Genomic DNA, 10,342 nt, shown 5'->3' with positions numbered 1-10,342 from the left:
CGGTTTAGTGATTTTTCAATATTATCGGAATATAAATATTTTTAGGTTAAAATATTTATAAAATTAAATTTGGATAGTCTACATAATTTTTTTTTAAACGTTACTTTAGAAAAAAAATTATCCAAATCTCGGGCTAAAAATTTAACCCAAAAGGTTTGGAGAAGAAAATTTGTTTATGGGTTAAAAATTTTAGGTTTTAATCCAAAGATTGAAGATAATCTAATAAAAGTGAGTCTCAAATGTGTTGGTGGATCTTATCCACTAAACTATTTTTTTTAATACATCGATATTTTTACACTAAGAGGATGGGGAGTATGGTTAAGCCACATAATGGGCAACCTAATTTGGTATCGAATTCGCCATTCAAGAGTTTCGAATCTAAAACCTCTCACTTTCAAGTGAAGTGTATATTATAAAATGACTTACGTCATATTAAAAACCTACGTCATATAAAAAGACAAACTTGAATTTTATTAAATAAAATGGCAATGCAGCTAGCAGCTTCAGCTTCAGCTTCCGCCACTCAACCCAAATGCTAGCTCTCTGCATGCTAGTCTCTCTCGACCTAGTAAACTGAAAACCTCGTCGTAGCTATTTATTAGGTAATCTTTATTACTCATCATCAAGGTCATTGAGTCCATATAGATTTAAGTTATTATGGATCCAGATATGGAGAACCAGGCAGTAATAGACAGGTTCGTAATCTCTCTCTCTCTCTCTCTCTCTCTCAATATTTCGAATTATCTTAGCTTGCTGTTATTTGTCACTCTCAAGGTATACCAGCGCACCATGGCGCAGCGATGGGAATGATAAAGCGTTGGAAATCCACGGAGAATCCCAAAATATGTACGAAATTTATGCTATTTGGAACGCTACACTTGATTATATATGGCTATTACAACACCTTCTATTCCTTTATTTTTAAATTTTAAAACGCCCAATACAACATAGTGGCGCCGGCAGCGAGGCTACGGAACTCATCTAATCGGATGAGAGGCAGTAGCTGGCATCGGAGTTGCATATGGTGGCCAATTTGATTCACTATTCAGACTTCAAAGATGCGAGGAGTTGACTTCAAGAAAACTTTTAACAAAGACAAACTTCTTTCTACAGACACAGACACAGTGACCCCGTTCATAACCATTCCTCCAAGGAAACGTTGCGTCACATTTAACATAGACAAACTCACTCTTATACTAATTTATGGGATTGGCTACAAATATACACAGAATCATATATAATATTACTTTGGAGTGAGGTCCCTCCTGCATTTCTTCAGGATGCCCTCCTTCAAGTTAGCTTTACTTGATTTGAAGTTCTAATGAAATCGTTTCCTTTCAGAAAAGAAATATATATACATATATGACCTAATTGTTGATTTATGCGAACTTGTGTAGCACCAATTTCTCCATTGAGTTTTAATATTAGCCGATTATCTCTTGAACTTTTATAAATAGTCAATTTTCCTTTGATGTTAGATTTTGAAAATTTTCATCTAATTTTTCAATTAGTCACGTGGATAACCTATGCCAACTATATAAGGGCAAAAACATATTCTTGTTTGGTTAAATTGGGTGCAAAGCCAATACTTTGTAACTGCTAATTAAACTTCCATGAATAATTCAAACATAAAGTGTACGGAGTCAACTAGTGGAAGAGAAGAAGAAGAAGAAAATAATATGTTGTCCACAAGAAGGATAAAATTACTTTATTACCCTCAAACATTTGCCATATGACCAAAATAGATAGAAAATTACATGAAAATTCCAATAATTAACGTCCTGGGGTAGGGGAAAATTGGCTATAATTAAAATTTAGGACAAAATTGGAAGCTCAACACAAATTCGGGACGGAAAATTGACAAATAGCAATATGTAGATTTATCATCTAGAATATCAAAGTGAGATTTGGCCTTAAAAAAAAAAAAAAAAAAAAAAGTAGTTTTTGTATTTGTTGTGTACAGTGAAAATTTCTAAAATATTTTGGTAGTAGTCTGATTTCATTTAGACTTCTTGTGGTGGTCTACAACTGTTCACATGAATTATATTTGATTATTAGATAGTAATTCTATTAAATATATACTAACATTTGCCTACAAATTTTGTGTATATGAACACATTTTTTTTAGAAAATGAGAAGGAGAGAGGGGGGGAGAGAGAGAGAGAGAGAACGTGGGGGGAGTGGAAGATTTTTGTTTTTGGTTTTTTATTTTTTTATTTTAAATATTGAAGGTATTTTAACATCACCTGTAGGTGAGGTTTCAATAAAAAGAAGTAAAATTTGATCTTGTGAAATTATATTATTGTCCATCATTTTTTTGTGTGATAGAATATTAAGTAGTCTTTTCACCTCTTTTGGTTGACAAATAGGGTTTTATTAAGGGAACTTTAATGAAAAGAGCTTATCAAAACTTTTAATTAACCAAAAATCATCTACTAACTTTATTTAATAAAAAAGACAAAAGTTTTACATAATAACAAAACAGAAAAAAAAAAAAAAAAAAAAAAAAAAACATATACTGACGCGCAGGACCACATGTCACATCACACACACACACACACACACTCTCTCTTCCTCACTTAACCGTGCAACCTCTTTCTCTTTCTCCCTCATTCGTATGTTTACATTCATTTTTTTCTCTTCTTTCACCTCACCCATCCGCATCAACTTTTTCTCTTTTTTTTCTATTTTTTATTTTTTCACCTCTCCCCACTCTTCTCTCTTCTTTTACCTCACTCGATAAACATTTTATTTTTATTTTATTATTTGTTTATTTGATGATTCTTTCAATTGTTTTAGAACAAACCAAGTAATAATATTAAAAAATCAAAAATAAAGAAAAATTTCATTATTTAGTTTTATGAACATTAATACTGTGACTATTTATTAAACAGAATATTGACTACTTCTTAAACCAAACACTATTTTGTAAACTAAACATTGACTACTTCTTAAACTGAACAGTATTTCTTAAACTAAACACTAACTATATCTTAAACGGAACACTAATACTATCATTACTTCTTGAACTAAACACTGACTATTTCGTAAACTGAATACTGACTATTTCTTAAACTGAAGGCTAGTACTATTACTATTTCGTAAACTAAACACTGACTATTTCTTAAACCGAACACAATAGACTATATATATTAAACCAAGTAATAGTACTATCACTATTTCGTAAACTAAGCACTGACTATTTTTCAAACCAAACACTAGTATTATCACTGTTCCGTAAACTAGTACTGTCATTATTTCGTAAACTAAACACTGACTATTTTTTAAACAAAAAGCTAACTATTTTGTAAATTAAACATTGACTATTTCTTAAAATTGAACACTAGAACTATCACTATTTTTTAAATTATTTTCTCACAAATTACTGTCATGTATTGATGTCAGCAATATATATATTTTTTCTCAAATTTCTCTCTCTTTTTAAATTTTTTTAGAGTTTGTTGATGTCAGTTTGAAAGGAGTTGGTTGGCTCTACCCTCACAATCTCTCTTCCTTACACACTCCCTCTCTTCCTTCCCGATGAAATATTTAAAAATTAATTTGGGTGCTGCTTTTGCACTGTTGATTTTCTGTTAAAAATTACTACTTTTTTTTCTTTCTTTCTGTACGTAAACAGATTTCTCTCTCTCCCTCTCTAAAAGAAAAAAGAGTCATTGAAGCTTCACTCTCACGTTTTCCTTCCCAATGAAATGTTTTAAAAATAATTTATTTCATCCATCCATTCCATCTCATCATTCATTGTACTACTCCCACTGCTTATTTTGCATTGCACGTTAGTCTTCTTATCAGTTCTATCTGCTCACAGTTACAGCAAATGCTTGATTTGATATTTGAATTGGTTGATGCGTGCTTACGTGCGGTTGGGTTGGATTATTTTTAATTTTTTGTCTTTATCATTAAATAAAGTTTGTATATGATTTTTGGTTAACATTCAAAATTTTGAAGCCCTTTTGGTTAGTTTTCTTTTTTATTAATTAATAGAGATTAATAGAGATAAGTATTATAGGCAATCTTAGAAAATTATTATTATTCATTATTATGCTACGTTATGGACGGATACTTGTTTTAGCGAAGAAGTCTGAAATAAATCTAATAGCTGCTATTAGAATCGAATTTATATCTCATTTTATCTTGTTTAATTTGTTAGCTCGAGGGCCTCATTATTAGGATTTAGGGTGAATGCATATGAATTTTATTCGTTGTTTGTTGCGTGTTTCCCAGGATAACAAAAATAAAGATGATTTTTGATGTGCGTCAGGATCAGGGGACTTACCTTAGAATGTGGAACAGTATATTTGTGATCTCATGTGCATTTGCTGTCTCTCTGGATCCTTTGTTCTTTTATGTTGTGAATGTCAATCAGGACAGAAAGTGCCTTCACACGGACGAAACGTTGGAAATTGTTGCTCTTGTTATGCGAACACTCACGGATGTCATTTTCCTCGGGCATTTGATATGTGAAATTTTAGCCCTCAAAATGAATACCTCGAAAAATGAACAGTCCGAGGCAGTGAAACAAACCGGGGGAAATTCCGGTAAGAAATGGGAAGCTAGAGAGTTGATTCAATATGCCAGGAAAATAATTCAGAATATGTTATCCATCATAATTGACGTTTTAGCTCTTATTCCCCTCCCACAAGTAAGAGAAATTAACTAAACTTTAATTTTTTTTTTTTTTTTTTTTTTTTGGGTAGCAAGCTGAAATTGATGGTTCTATGTCCTAACCCTTGTTTATCTTTTAATTTTCTGCAGCTGATAATAATAATGTTTTACCCAAGGGAAGGCTCAGGATTTGTGGAACACAATATGTTTGTGAATGTGTTTCTTCTCGGTCAATATGTTCCGAGGGTTCTTCGAATTCACCTGTCAGCCAAGGCATTCAAAAGGATGAATGGGAGATGGGCTAATGGTCTATTCAACTTGTTTCTCTACATTCTTGCCGGTCATGTAAGTTTTAACTTAATTGTCATTATATTTTAATACTTTGTTAATTACTAATGTTGGTTTATGGACCGATGTAGTTGTTTTCGAAAATGATAGTGTAGAAATATGACTCTTTAAATTAATCATGTAGAACGTTTATAATATATAGGGTTTGAGAAACTCATATGTGGTAGGATTTCTAAATTAATTACAATTGATATTACGTTGCCTTAATTAAGGAGAAGATTCTAGATTAATTAATTCTATCCTAACACCACCACCATGCCATTTAGTACTACGGTCTAGTGGTATTCCTCTTCACTTGTAAGTGAGAGGTCTTAGGTTCGACGCCAAAGGCGAATTTGAACCACATTGTGAGGCTTTGCCCACTCTTTCACTCCTCTTCGTGTAGATATTATCATTTGTTGAAAGAAAAAACACAACCACCACCACCACTCACCATCCCTTGCAATTTGGACAATCCTGATTGGACGAGTTTGAAACAATGTACACCATGGTGCGGTTGATGAAGAGCTTTAGTAAGAAGATCAGCAGAAGATATGTAACAAATGGGATGACCATAAAGAGCCACATTTCTACGACCAAAATGATAATAAAGATAAAGTTCAATGCTGCTAGTACGAGCATGGTGAACTGAATTAGTAACAAGATAGGTGGCACTGAGGTTGTCACAATGAAGTAGAATTGGAAAGGATAGCCGAACACCAAACTCGCGAAGAAGAAAATAAAGCCATGTAGTCTTAGCACATTGATGAGCAAGGGACCTATATTCAAGTTTAACGATAGATCGAGACATTGTCAATTGCTTTTTAGAGCACCAAGAGATGAGATTGGTGCCAAGATAAATGAGGTAGCCCGTGGTGGAGTGGTGAGTTTCTAGACAACTCGCTCAATTTATGTGAGAATAAGCAGATTATAAGCAAGTTAAGGAGTCAAAGTGATGTCAAATCCATAGTACCTTTGATATAGCAGAGAATCAGTTTGTCTGCAATCATATGAGTAACGCGAGGGGAACTTGTGAATTGAGCAACAGTATTGACAACAAAAGATATATCAAGGCAAAACCCGGAAAACGGTCTTAGTAGTCCGACGCTTTCCGGGGTCTTTCACTAAGATCCCCTAACGAGCTCTTTAGTCCATGCGAGTCCCACTTAATCTCATTAAAATTAATCCCTTATGTTAACAAATACTGAACTACACTAACTTTTAATCTAATCCAATCCAATAAAAATTAATGAGGGTAAACAAACAAAGAACGTGGGTTGCTGAGGCGCATGAAATGTGTATTGAGCGCTGGGCTTGGCTTTGAAGTGAGCGCATTGGAAACCGGCACGGGGCGAGCTGGTGCGAAAGCTAGCGTATTGATGATGACGGCTGGCGCGCTGGGCTGTTTGGGACAGTGGGGGCCTGAACAGTAGCGGTGGGACCGGGGCAATTAGGAGAGGGGTCACACACTGGTAGTTCAGTAGGTAGAAGTGGGCCAGACGTGACACATGGACTGCACCGCACAAAAGAAGTAGTCTGGATCTGGCAGAAGTGGGGCCCTCGGTGGAGGTTTGTACCTGCAAATTAGGTGTGGAGAGAGGTAGGAAGAAGATTAATGAGGTGGACGGTTGTGATGGCATATTTAGCCCATAATTCACGAGGGAGCCTTGCGGTGTAGAGTAAGGCTTGTATCAAGGTGGCTATATGGCAATGATTACATTCGACAAGCCATTTTTTTTGGGAGTACGGGGGCAAAAGTAGCGTTATCCAATACCCAACTCATGATAAAAACTAGAAAAACATTGATTAACATACTTCTCACCTTTATCACTTTGGAGAACTTGAATAGTAGCATGAAAGATATTACAAACCATAGCCACAAAGATTTTAAAGTGATCAAAGATTTCCAATTTTCGTTTCAGATAGATCCAGGAGTAGGAAAAAAACCATCATTGAATAAAATATAATAACATAAGCAACAAGAGACATCACACATTAGAGTAAATGATATAAAATAAAGAGAAAACACGATTATTAGTAATAGAATAAATAGAAAATTGCCTTGATTTGCTAAGAGCGCATCCCATACAAAAAATTTGTCGATTTTGATATCACAACCTAAGCGAGATATGACGGGCGACGAAGGATGACCAAGTCATTGGTGCTAAGTGGATGATGAAATAGCGGTAAAGGCATGGTGGACATCGGAGACGGTAAACGACAGGGACAGAGGACAAACCCATCCTTACCCCTTGAAAATGCAAGAAATCAGTACCTAAGTCATAGATTTGATATAAATTAGAAGCAAAAACAAAAAAAGACAAGATTTGCTTGAGTAAAGAGAGCAAAGAGAGAAGATTTTTTCGAAGTTCAGGAATAAAAAAATACATTACGAAGATGAAATTTAATAGAACCAATTGAGTGAGATGAACGATATCAATAAAGATAACATTGTATGTTTCACCATTACCCAAATAAACATTAATCGGGCTATTGTAAAATTGAGGAGCATGAAAGATGGAAGATTGTCCGATCATTTAATGAGTTCCGGTATCGGATTAGGGTTGTGATTTTCACACACCCTTAACTACTTTTCCCATACCCTTTCCTATTTTTTAATACTTAATTGGTATCTTACTATTTAATCTTCCATATATACCCTTCCTACTTTTTTATGGTAATTAATGAAAGATTAAATATGAAGGGGTATATATGGAAGATTAAATAGTAAGATACCAATTAAGTATTAAAAAATATGAAGGGATGTAGAAAAAGTAGTTAAGGTTGTGTGAAAATCACAACCCATTGGATTAATAATTTGGATCAGGCAGGGAAGCAAAGTGAGCGCTGACGAAGGAAGGAGCTGAGTCGGGTCTATAAAACGGTGCGGGCAGGAGACTTGGGTATGCTGTGAGGTGCTGGAAGAATTGAGGCAAGGAAGTTCAGGCATGACAGGTTGAAGACGCCATTAAAGAAAAGAGAAGAATCAAGACAAAAACCCTAAAAACTATAGGAGTGAGACTGCAATAAGGGAGTAAAGGCTGCTGTGATTTGTTCTTTATTTTTATTTTTTATTGTTGGTGTGAGAAAGTCCTACAAGAAGAGAACGACCATAAGTTTTTTTTTTTGTTGTCTGCATAAAAGATGATATGGTTAGACCGCTAGACTCTGGTGGAGGAATGATACCAGGTAGAAATATAACTTCTTGATTAATTACGTATAATGTCTACAATAAATATAGGCTTTGAGAAAACCATATGTGGTAGAAATTCTAAATTAATTAATTACAATTGATATTACATTCGTTAATTACGAGAAAATTTTAGATTAACTATTTACATGCTAACAGGTAGACTAATATCTAGGATTTTGTGTTTGCATGTTATGGGTTTAGGTACTCGGAGCTTTTTGGTATTTTTTCTCTATTCAACGAGTGGCATCATGTTGGCACGAGGCTTGTGTAAACTGTATTGGTAAATGTGAGGACACTTTGTACTGTGATAGTGATACTAACGGACCTCTAAACCAAAATTGCTCGTTGGTTACTGTGAATACTACTGCAATAAATATGACCACATATCTAAATGGTCGTTGCCCGTTGGATACTCCAGATGGTGCTTCAGCTCCATTTAACTTTGGAATGTTTCTCGATTCCCTTAAAAATAAAAACCCAGATCAAGAGTTCGGAAAGAAGTTTTTATACTCTTTCTGGTGGGGCTTGCGAAATCTAAGGTACATTATATATCCATTGGCAATCAACAATTTTCAGAAAAATATGTAACGAAATTTTTTTTTGGGATTATCTAATTCGGCAACATTGTCTAATATTTTGCAGTAATTTTGGGACAAATCTGGTCACAAGTACGTATGTGTGGGAAAACTTGTTTGCGATTCTCATTTCAGTCATTGGCTTGCTATTGTTTATATATCTCATTGGAAACGTGGAGGTTGGTATATTAAGTCTCTCTGTACATTAACTTTCGACAATTTTTCTGTGTTTGGGAGTGGGACTGCGGAGATCATTCTTCGAGTATATTAAGTAATTGTTTGATTTGTGGCGAGACAGGCTTTTATGCAGATGGGAGCTACAAAAACGGAGGACATGAGAGGAAAACGTGAAAAAATAAAGGAAGCTAAAAAAACACTTAAGAAAGTATGTTCCTCAACCTCTATCTCTCACCATTAATTTAGGGAATACATTGTTTTAAAACAAAATGACATTAACATTCGATGTTTGAATTACAATAATGAGAAGATTGCACTATAATCTTAAAGTTTATAGTCCATAGTTATACAATAATACTAAGTTAGGTTAACAACACAGAATCACATTGTTATTACTAAAACTAGGTTAATGTTACATTCATTACAAAATTATTGTTCAAATTAAAGAGTACAGTAGATTAACCTATGTATGTAAACTACAGATACCAATGCTTAAAGACATGGATGAAAAAGTGTTGAAGATCATGTGCGACTATCTAAAACCAGCGACGTACGTTGAGAACAGCTTCGTTTTTCGAACAGGAGATCCACTCGATTGCATGCTGTTGATTATCAAAGGGACAATGTGGACCTACACGTCGAGTGATAGTCATGCTGGGCAAGGAATCTCATCAATGGCCATCAAGCCCCTCGGGAAAGGTGACTTTTACGGGGAAGAGCTTCTCGATTGGGCATCAGACTTCACCAAAGTTCCAGTCTCCAGCGAACATGTCAAATGTCATACAAAAGTAGAAGCATTTGTGCTCATGGCCAAGGACTTAGTCTCCCCACTCAGATCACATCGGGATTTGCTCATTCGTTGCAATCCTGAAGAGTCGAAGAAGATGACACTTTCTGCTTTTCTTCGTTCCAATACCAAGGCGCAATGACTTCCGCCTCCGTCCCTGGCTAAAATAGGGGATGACAATAGTGTTGAATTGTAATCTTGTCTTGTAAAATTGTGTGGACATTACGAAAAGCTAGAAAGATCTAGAAATAAGGTAAGTTGGCAAACCTTGCCTATAAATAGGTGAGGTGCTAAGCTATGTGATGTAACCAAGAGAACAAGTAGTAAGAAGTGAGAGTGTCAAGTAAGAAGTAAGAAGAAGCAACAAGGCTTCTAAGAGTGTTTGAGTGTTTCCTCTTGTACTAAGTTTGTGTGAGAATAAAAATTTTGTATAATACTTTGAGTGTTCTTTCTTTCTCTTGCCAATCAATTCCGCTGGATTACATTCTCCTTTGTGAGATAAACATCTCCAAAGTAATGAAGTCTTTTTAAGCCCCAACAAAGTGGTACAGAGCTATGGCTAGCAACGTTATGGCAGCCTTCCAAGTTCCAGTACTCGACAACAACAACTTCGATAATTGGAGTATCAAAATGAAGGCCCTTTTGGGAGCACATGATGTC

General features: G+C 34.9%; 1 pseudogene; it reads left to right on the top strand.

Annotated features, from left to right (window-relative positions):
* The first annotated feature begins 657 nt into the window (after positions 1-657).
* On the top strand, positions 658-9,878 carry LOC137734563 (cyclic nucleotide-gated ion channel 1-like; annotated as a pseudogene).
* Positions 9,879-10,342: the final 464 nt, after the last annotated feature.

Source organism: Pyrus communis, chromosome 5, assembly GCF_963583255.1.
Source record: "Pyrus communis chromosome 5, drPyrComm1.1, whole genome shotgun sequence".
NCBI lineage: Eukaryota > Viridiplantae > Streptophyta > Magnoliopsida > Rosales > Rosaceae > Pyrus > Pyrus communis.
The sequence above is the reverse complement of the archived record's forward strand: the minus strand, read 5'-3'. Positions and strand labels throughout refer to the sequence as shown.